Source organism: Lissotriton helveticus, chromosome 6 (assembly GCF_964261635.1).
Source record: "Lissotriton helveticus chromosome 6, aLisHel1.1, whole genome shotgun sequence".
NCBI lineage: Eukaryota > Metazoa > Chordata > Amphibia > Caudata > Salamandridae > Lissotriton > Lissotriton helveticus.
The window spans coordinates 1,872,768,537-1,872,775,050 of NC_136067.1; the positions used below are offsets into that span (position 1 = coordinate 1,872,768,537).

At 44.6% G+C, this 6,514-nt stretch overlaps 1 long non-coding RNA gene across 1 annotated transcript; it reads right to left on the bottom strand.

Moving 5' to 3' along the window:
* Nucleotides 1–1,346: 1,346 nt before the first annotated feature.
* LOC144761930 (uncharacterized) lies at nucleotides 1,347–4,403 on the bottom strand. Its single transcript, XR_013595954.1, has 2 exons — nucleotides 3,871–4,403; nucleotides 1,347–1,611 (listed from the first exon to the last, which is right to left on the bottom strand). It is a non-coding gene; the product is annotated as an uncharacterized LOC144761930 (long non-coding RNA).
* Between the last annotated feature and the right edge of the window lie 2,111 nt (nucleotides 4,404–6,514).

Below are 6,514 nucleotides of genomic sequence, written 5' to 3' on the forward strand. Positions count from 1 at the left end.
ATATATATATATATATATATATATATATATATATATATATATATATATATATATATATATATATATATATATTATATACATATAGATTATATATATATATATATATATATATATACATATATATATATATAGTTGTATAAATATTGTTATTGTATCTTTGTAAATATTGGCTGAATAAGTAACGCGATGACTGTTGCCCCTAGTTACATTTGCGATGTATTCCGGTATATCTACTGTCATTGTATGACAGTGTTCTTCTTCTTCACTGGCTCTTGCGTGTTGTTCCAACTTGGCGCTAGCTGTTGCTGTTTATTGATGTGAGATTTTCTTTATTGCTGAGAACTGAAGTTAGTTAATGCTATTAATAGAGTCTTGTCCTTCCTTTGTCCGTCAGTGAAATAGCGGTGGATGGATAATTGTACGTTGTTTGCATATTGTAGCATTTTTTTCACGGCCTTCTCTTCTGCATGAATGGAATCCTTTTCTTGCAAAGAATGCTAACGTTACTTTGTTCTTCTTACCTCAGCCAGGGCCGGCTCTAGGGGGCATGTGCAAGCTGTGCAACTGCACAGGGGCACCAAACTTCAGGGGCCACCGCACCAATAGATATCCTTAATTTAATAATACTCTAAGGATGGATACATATTTGCGTTGCGGCCCCTGGCATGGATTTGTTGCCTCCGGCTCTGTTCCACTGTAGCAGTGTGATTTGCAATGATGTCTATGTTTCACATCACTCAATGTTTTTATCTTTGTTTATTATTTTAATTTTTACATGAACCACAGAACCCAGGGGCAAGCAGAATACAGGGACCGAGTCGGCGGGTGAACCACCAGTTACACAGAGCTCCTCTACTGAGGATCCTGCTGCTGTCCCCAGTAAGTCCAACAGTGCTTGTTTTTTCCTCTGTAATGTGTCTGCAGTGCTTTGTCAATTGACAGCAACCAAGTAGGCATCCAGAATGATGTTTGTCTAGTATTTTTGTAAACGTTAGTATACCACTACTAGTCTTGTGGGTATTCTTCTATCTCCTATGGAGTTATATACATATTACACAACTATGTAACTATGCACACGAAAATTGGATGTTGTTGGTACTGATAGGCAGGTTGGACCTTACTTACACCTCAGTCACAGAACTCTGAGGAACGCACAATTCACTGAACGTCAGCCTATATGGCCTGAGTCATTGGTCTATTGTTCAAATCACACTCCTGAACCCCAATACCAAGGTGCCGAATGCTTTTAGGACACAAACCGTTACCTAAGAAACCCCCTTTTGCTCACTCACTCGTGTGAGTCTCTAAGACAACAGACACTGAAAATAAACTTCAGAGTCAAAGTGGTCATTCAAAAGCTTTATTTTGTTAGAAGTAAGTAAGTAACATCAATGTTTTTAAGTGCTTCCGTCCAATACGTTGAAGGGCCCACCAGAAAAAATCCAGAGTTAAAACAGGCATAATAAAGTAATCAACATTTGTACAGCTACTAGTGCACAATAGGGAAATGTGGCAACTATCGGAGACCTCTCACCAACGTATACTGGTCAGATATTCCTCTTTTTTTGTAAGCTATGGAAATGTCCGCTTCGTAGAAGGCAATCTTCTCACCTGCCGAAAAATAATGACAAAAGTGGTGCACGTTAGACAGTATTAAATACATTTATGCCAGTTTTATGCAGCCATGCTAAAAAGAAGTTGTAACCTGTAAGCAAACTCTATCCCACAATCCACATAGAAAACTTAAATACGGGCCCTTTTACTTTCCCACCTCTTCAGGTGTATGCATTGAACAATGATGTGTTGCCCCAGAGCGTCTTCTCGTACTGCGCAACAAGCTGCGAGTTAACACATGCGCAAAACTGGATACATTGATGTACAAAGGTTACATAGTTCACTTCCAATTTCCAAGGACTAGAGTAGCAGGACAGATGAGATGAGCTTGGGTACCATACCATAACAATGAATGCTAATAATATGTGTAGTGACTCTGCTGTACTATGCAATGTGGACTCATACTGATTACGTACGTTGGACTTAACTGTTTTGAAGAACTCCATTCTTGGTGAACAAGTACAAAGGGGGCTGTGCATCCATCTAAAAAGGCGTACTTATTTTTATAGGTGCAGAACCCTTACCATCGACCAGTGCCGACGGGGACAGCGGCGCAGCTTCAGCGCTCCCGGCGGGGACAGGAGGAACAGAGGCACCTACACCAGCAGCAGTGGGGGGGGAGCCAACAGCGGCGGGCGATGGTAAGTTACATTCAATAGTGATCTGCATTACTTGGTGGGAGGGGAAAACTTTCTCACTGTACTCTACTGGAAAATATATGATGTTACCTTTACTTGTCATTAGCATGCTAAGCATTACCACTACAGTAATGCAAGTGCCTGATAGCAGTCGGATGCATGGGTTGTTGTTAAAGCATGTAAAGGGGAAAACACAGCTGCCAGCGTGGTTGGGAGACACACCCAATACCGGTGGTTAGTGGATAGTCTCAGCAGCAGCGGTGTTTTGGGCAAACCCAAAGGCAAGGGAAGGAGGGGACGACTGGGTGCATGGGTCGTTGCTGGTGAAACACAAACCAAATAAGGTTTGTTGCGCGGTATAAAGTATTATAGTCTTTACTAGACATGTGCTACTAGCTGCCCCCTGTTAATTAATGTTACTTTGAGAGTGTTCCCGCCTTCCCGGAACAAAAGGAGATATGTAAAAGACAGGTGTTCGTTCTAATGTGTGTGACCGTTGAAGTACACCCATGCTAATAGGGCAGGCATAAAGCCGTGACAAAAAGTCCGAAAAATTAATAGAGGCTGTAGAATGTTCAAGATAGACGCAACACAATTTCTGGTACTCAGCTTGCTTGCTAGTGCTACTGTGCCGCCCACTATGTGTTGAATCAATGTTGTGTTCTTGATTTGCGGGGAGTTTGGATTAACAATTCTGTTTCTTTCTTTATAGTTACTCCTTCCCAAAAACCAACCAGGAAGGAGTTGGCAGTCCGGGCCCGGCAGCGGAAACTGCAGGCAATTGTAGAGGCCTACCGCCGGCTGGTGGATCAGGCCGAGGAGGAGGAGGAGGAGGCGGCGGCAGCAGCTGCTGCCTCTTCCAATGCCCCGGGCCCCAAGCCTGCAGGACTACGTCGCCGTGGTCAGGCAGCCGCCCGCCGCCGCATTGTTACATCTTCGGCGGCCCCCCCACAACAACAACAACAACAACATGCATGCAAGTGTAGGTGCCGTGATTTCAAAGCAAAGATTCTCCGCCGGGTAGCGAAGTTGGAGGAGGAGCGGAAGAAGCAGGAGGACGGTCTAGAGGAGCGTGTCAAGATACTGGTGGACAAACACCTGAAAGCCCGCCGGCTTTGAAATGGACCCTGTTTTTTGCCCCTTTTTTAATCCTTTTGTTGGTGGGTGGGATGTGGGAGTTGTGGTGTACATTTGGGTTGAAATTTGGTTGGGGTTAGGGGAGGGTAGGGACAGCTCTGGGTCAGGGGGTTACATTTGTTATATATTTTATTTTTCTATTATCATTATTAAAATATAAAAATAAAACAAAGATATTATTTTCACAAGAAAACATTTGAAGTTCATTTGTGTTTGTTGGGGGGGTGGAGGGGGGACTGTTTCACCAAATAATGTACGTTGTGCAACATGAACATGCACTACGAACGATAAATTAAGTACTGACTGCACCTGTAGTAGTAGGGTCACAAGTGCATAAATAATTTATATTATTAAATAACATGGGAAAATTGCCCATCACGTGAGTCTGAAGTTACTACTAGTATACTTTAATTCCATGCACATTTGCTCAGAGTCGGCTAAACAATCCTATGCAATGCATTGCATCATTCCTTTAACATACCTGTCCTAGTTGTCAGGGAAGAGGAGCTCGTCCTCAAACTCTGTGCGTTCAGACAGAAGTAGGTCATGTAACCCAGTAGTGAGGACGTCTTCTTCACACTCGCTTTCTTCATCCGGCGGTGATTCACGTACTTGATAGTCTGGTGGTATGAAGCGTTGATTCATTTTTATCATTGTCAGCCGCTCCACGCTTTTGGGGGAGAGACTAGTCCTTTTCGATGTGACAATGGCACCAGCAGCACTGAAAACCCGCTCAGAGGAGACACTGGCTACAGGACAAGCCAGATACTTTATCGCCAGCCTGCTCAGCACTGGCCACTGTCTCCTTCTTTCATACCAATAGACCAATGGGCTTTGCTCCATGAACACCTCTGTTGTGTCATCCAGATAGGCCTGAACCATCCGCTCAATGTTCATTGGTGCTCGGCTTTGCTGGTCCTCTTTTCCCTTTGCAACAGCAACGGACTTACCCATCCCTTTCTGTAGAAAAAAAGCAGTTATGCTTTTGGTTGGGTCTGCTGAATCAGATCGTGTAGGTGCTGCTTTTGGTACTGTTGGTGCCTGCTGGAAAGCAGACGCACTGCTCTCACGCTGTGAAGAACTTGCGTCAGGAGTACTTTGACTGGCCTGGGCTGGCAGTGGCAGGCCTTTAAGTAACAGCCGTTCAGTTTCTAACTCATTAGCTTCCGCAGCTATGGAAGTTTTGTACTTGTCAACATCCTCATCTGAAAATGGAATTACTTCGTTACTGCTGACAAATAATTTGTACCGTGGATCCAAGATTGTTGCAGTTATGTAATGTTCACCTGACACAATATTGTTGAGCCTTACATTTTCACACAAGCGGTTGACTAAGCCCTTGGCTAAGGTATATGCATCAACTTTTTGTTCGTCACCTTCGTATGTTTCACAGACCTCCTTCACCTGTTGCTCAAGCATGTACAACAATGGGATGGCTTGGCCCATAGTACAGTCCTCCCTGCTAACTGCACGTGTGAAGACCTCAAAGGGTTGTAGCATCTCTGTGATGCATTTAATGAGGTCCCACTGCCACATCTCAATGGTCAGGGCTTTAAGATTAACAGTAGGATCCCCTAATCTTCTTGACATGACATAAGCATTCAGTGGGATGTACTGCTCAAAGAGACGCTCAAGCATGAAATAAGTTGAGTTCCAACGTGTTGGGACCTCCTGTATCAGTGCTTTGACTGGCAACCTATGCTCTTGCTGAATGACCCGTAGCAGCTTCCGTCCTTTGAAAGAATGGTTAAAGTGCGTGCATATTCTTCTGCAGATGGCCATTATGTTGCTGACTTTGGCTTCATTTTTCAGAAAGTCTTGCACGACTAAGTTTATGCAGTGTGCCAAACAGGGTACCCTGAAATAATGTCCTTCTCTCATTCCCTTCACTACATTACTGCCATTGTCGGTGGAAACAAAACCAATCTTAAGGCCTCTTGGTTTCAGCCATTCAAAGACCTTGTCATTAAAGTCAGACAAAATGTTTTCAGCAGTATGACTTTTGTCCATACCAAACATGGCTATAGTTGCATGTCTGCGCGTATCATTAAAAATTCCAGCAACGTCACGGAGGCCTGAAGTTAACTTGTCTTTAACACCTGCAAAAGAGATCCAGTGTGCGGTGATGCACATGAAATCTGTAGCATCGCAACTGCTCCACATGTCTGTTGTCAGGTGGATACAATGGACAACACTCTGTTGTAAGGCTTTCCCAATCAATTCCAGCACATCGTGGTGTAGTGCTGGAACAGCCACTCGGGCAAAATAGTAGCGACTGGGAACGTTCCATTTTGGGCAGAGGGTTGCCACTAATTCCAGAAATCCAACAGCCTCAACAAATGAAAATGGGAGAAGGTCCAGTGCTAACATTTTCGCAAGTTTGGCATTGTATAAACGTGCTACTGGGTGGTTCCGCTCGTACTTTCCCTCCTGCCTTAACATGCTAGGAATGGTAAGCTGCTTTGCATGTCTTTGAGTTGTGCTAGACGGACCACCTTGCATCGCAGACTTTGCACTCCTTGGTGTTTCCAGCTGACTCTGGTGCCACTGAGAAGTTGCAGATGCGGAGGATGTGGTCTTTACCACTCCAGTGCTGGCGACAGGGGTCGATTGTGTACCACTCCTAGATAGAAGGTCATCGTCTCCCTCTTCTTCTACCTCCTGATCAACCATGAGTGGACCTTGTACCACTGTATCCCCACCAACACGAGTGCTAACATTTTTTAAGCTTGCAAGGTGGTTCTCCCACCTGATCACGTGTGTTTTTTTCAAATGGGTCGTTTGGCCTCCAGTCCCATAGTTTGTACCAAGCTTACCACGACTAACATTGGCATGACAAATGGTGCATACAGCAATGTTCTCCTGAACTGGGTGAACCGTAAAGAAGTCCCACACTGGGGAGGTAAACTTTTGTCTCCTGCCATAGGAAGAGGAGGACCCACTGCCAATGCCGGATGGACTGGAGGATTGTGGAATTTCACTATGGGACAGCTCAGTCCTAGTACTGCCACTACCTCCTTCTGTTGAAGTGGCGCTTCTGCTGGATGTCGGATGCTGCCGGGCCTTCGCTGTTGAAAAAATTGGAGCTGGTGTTACTGTGGGTGTTGAGTGTGTAGGAGTTATGC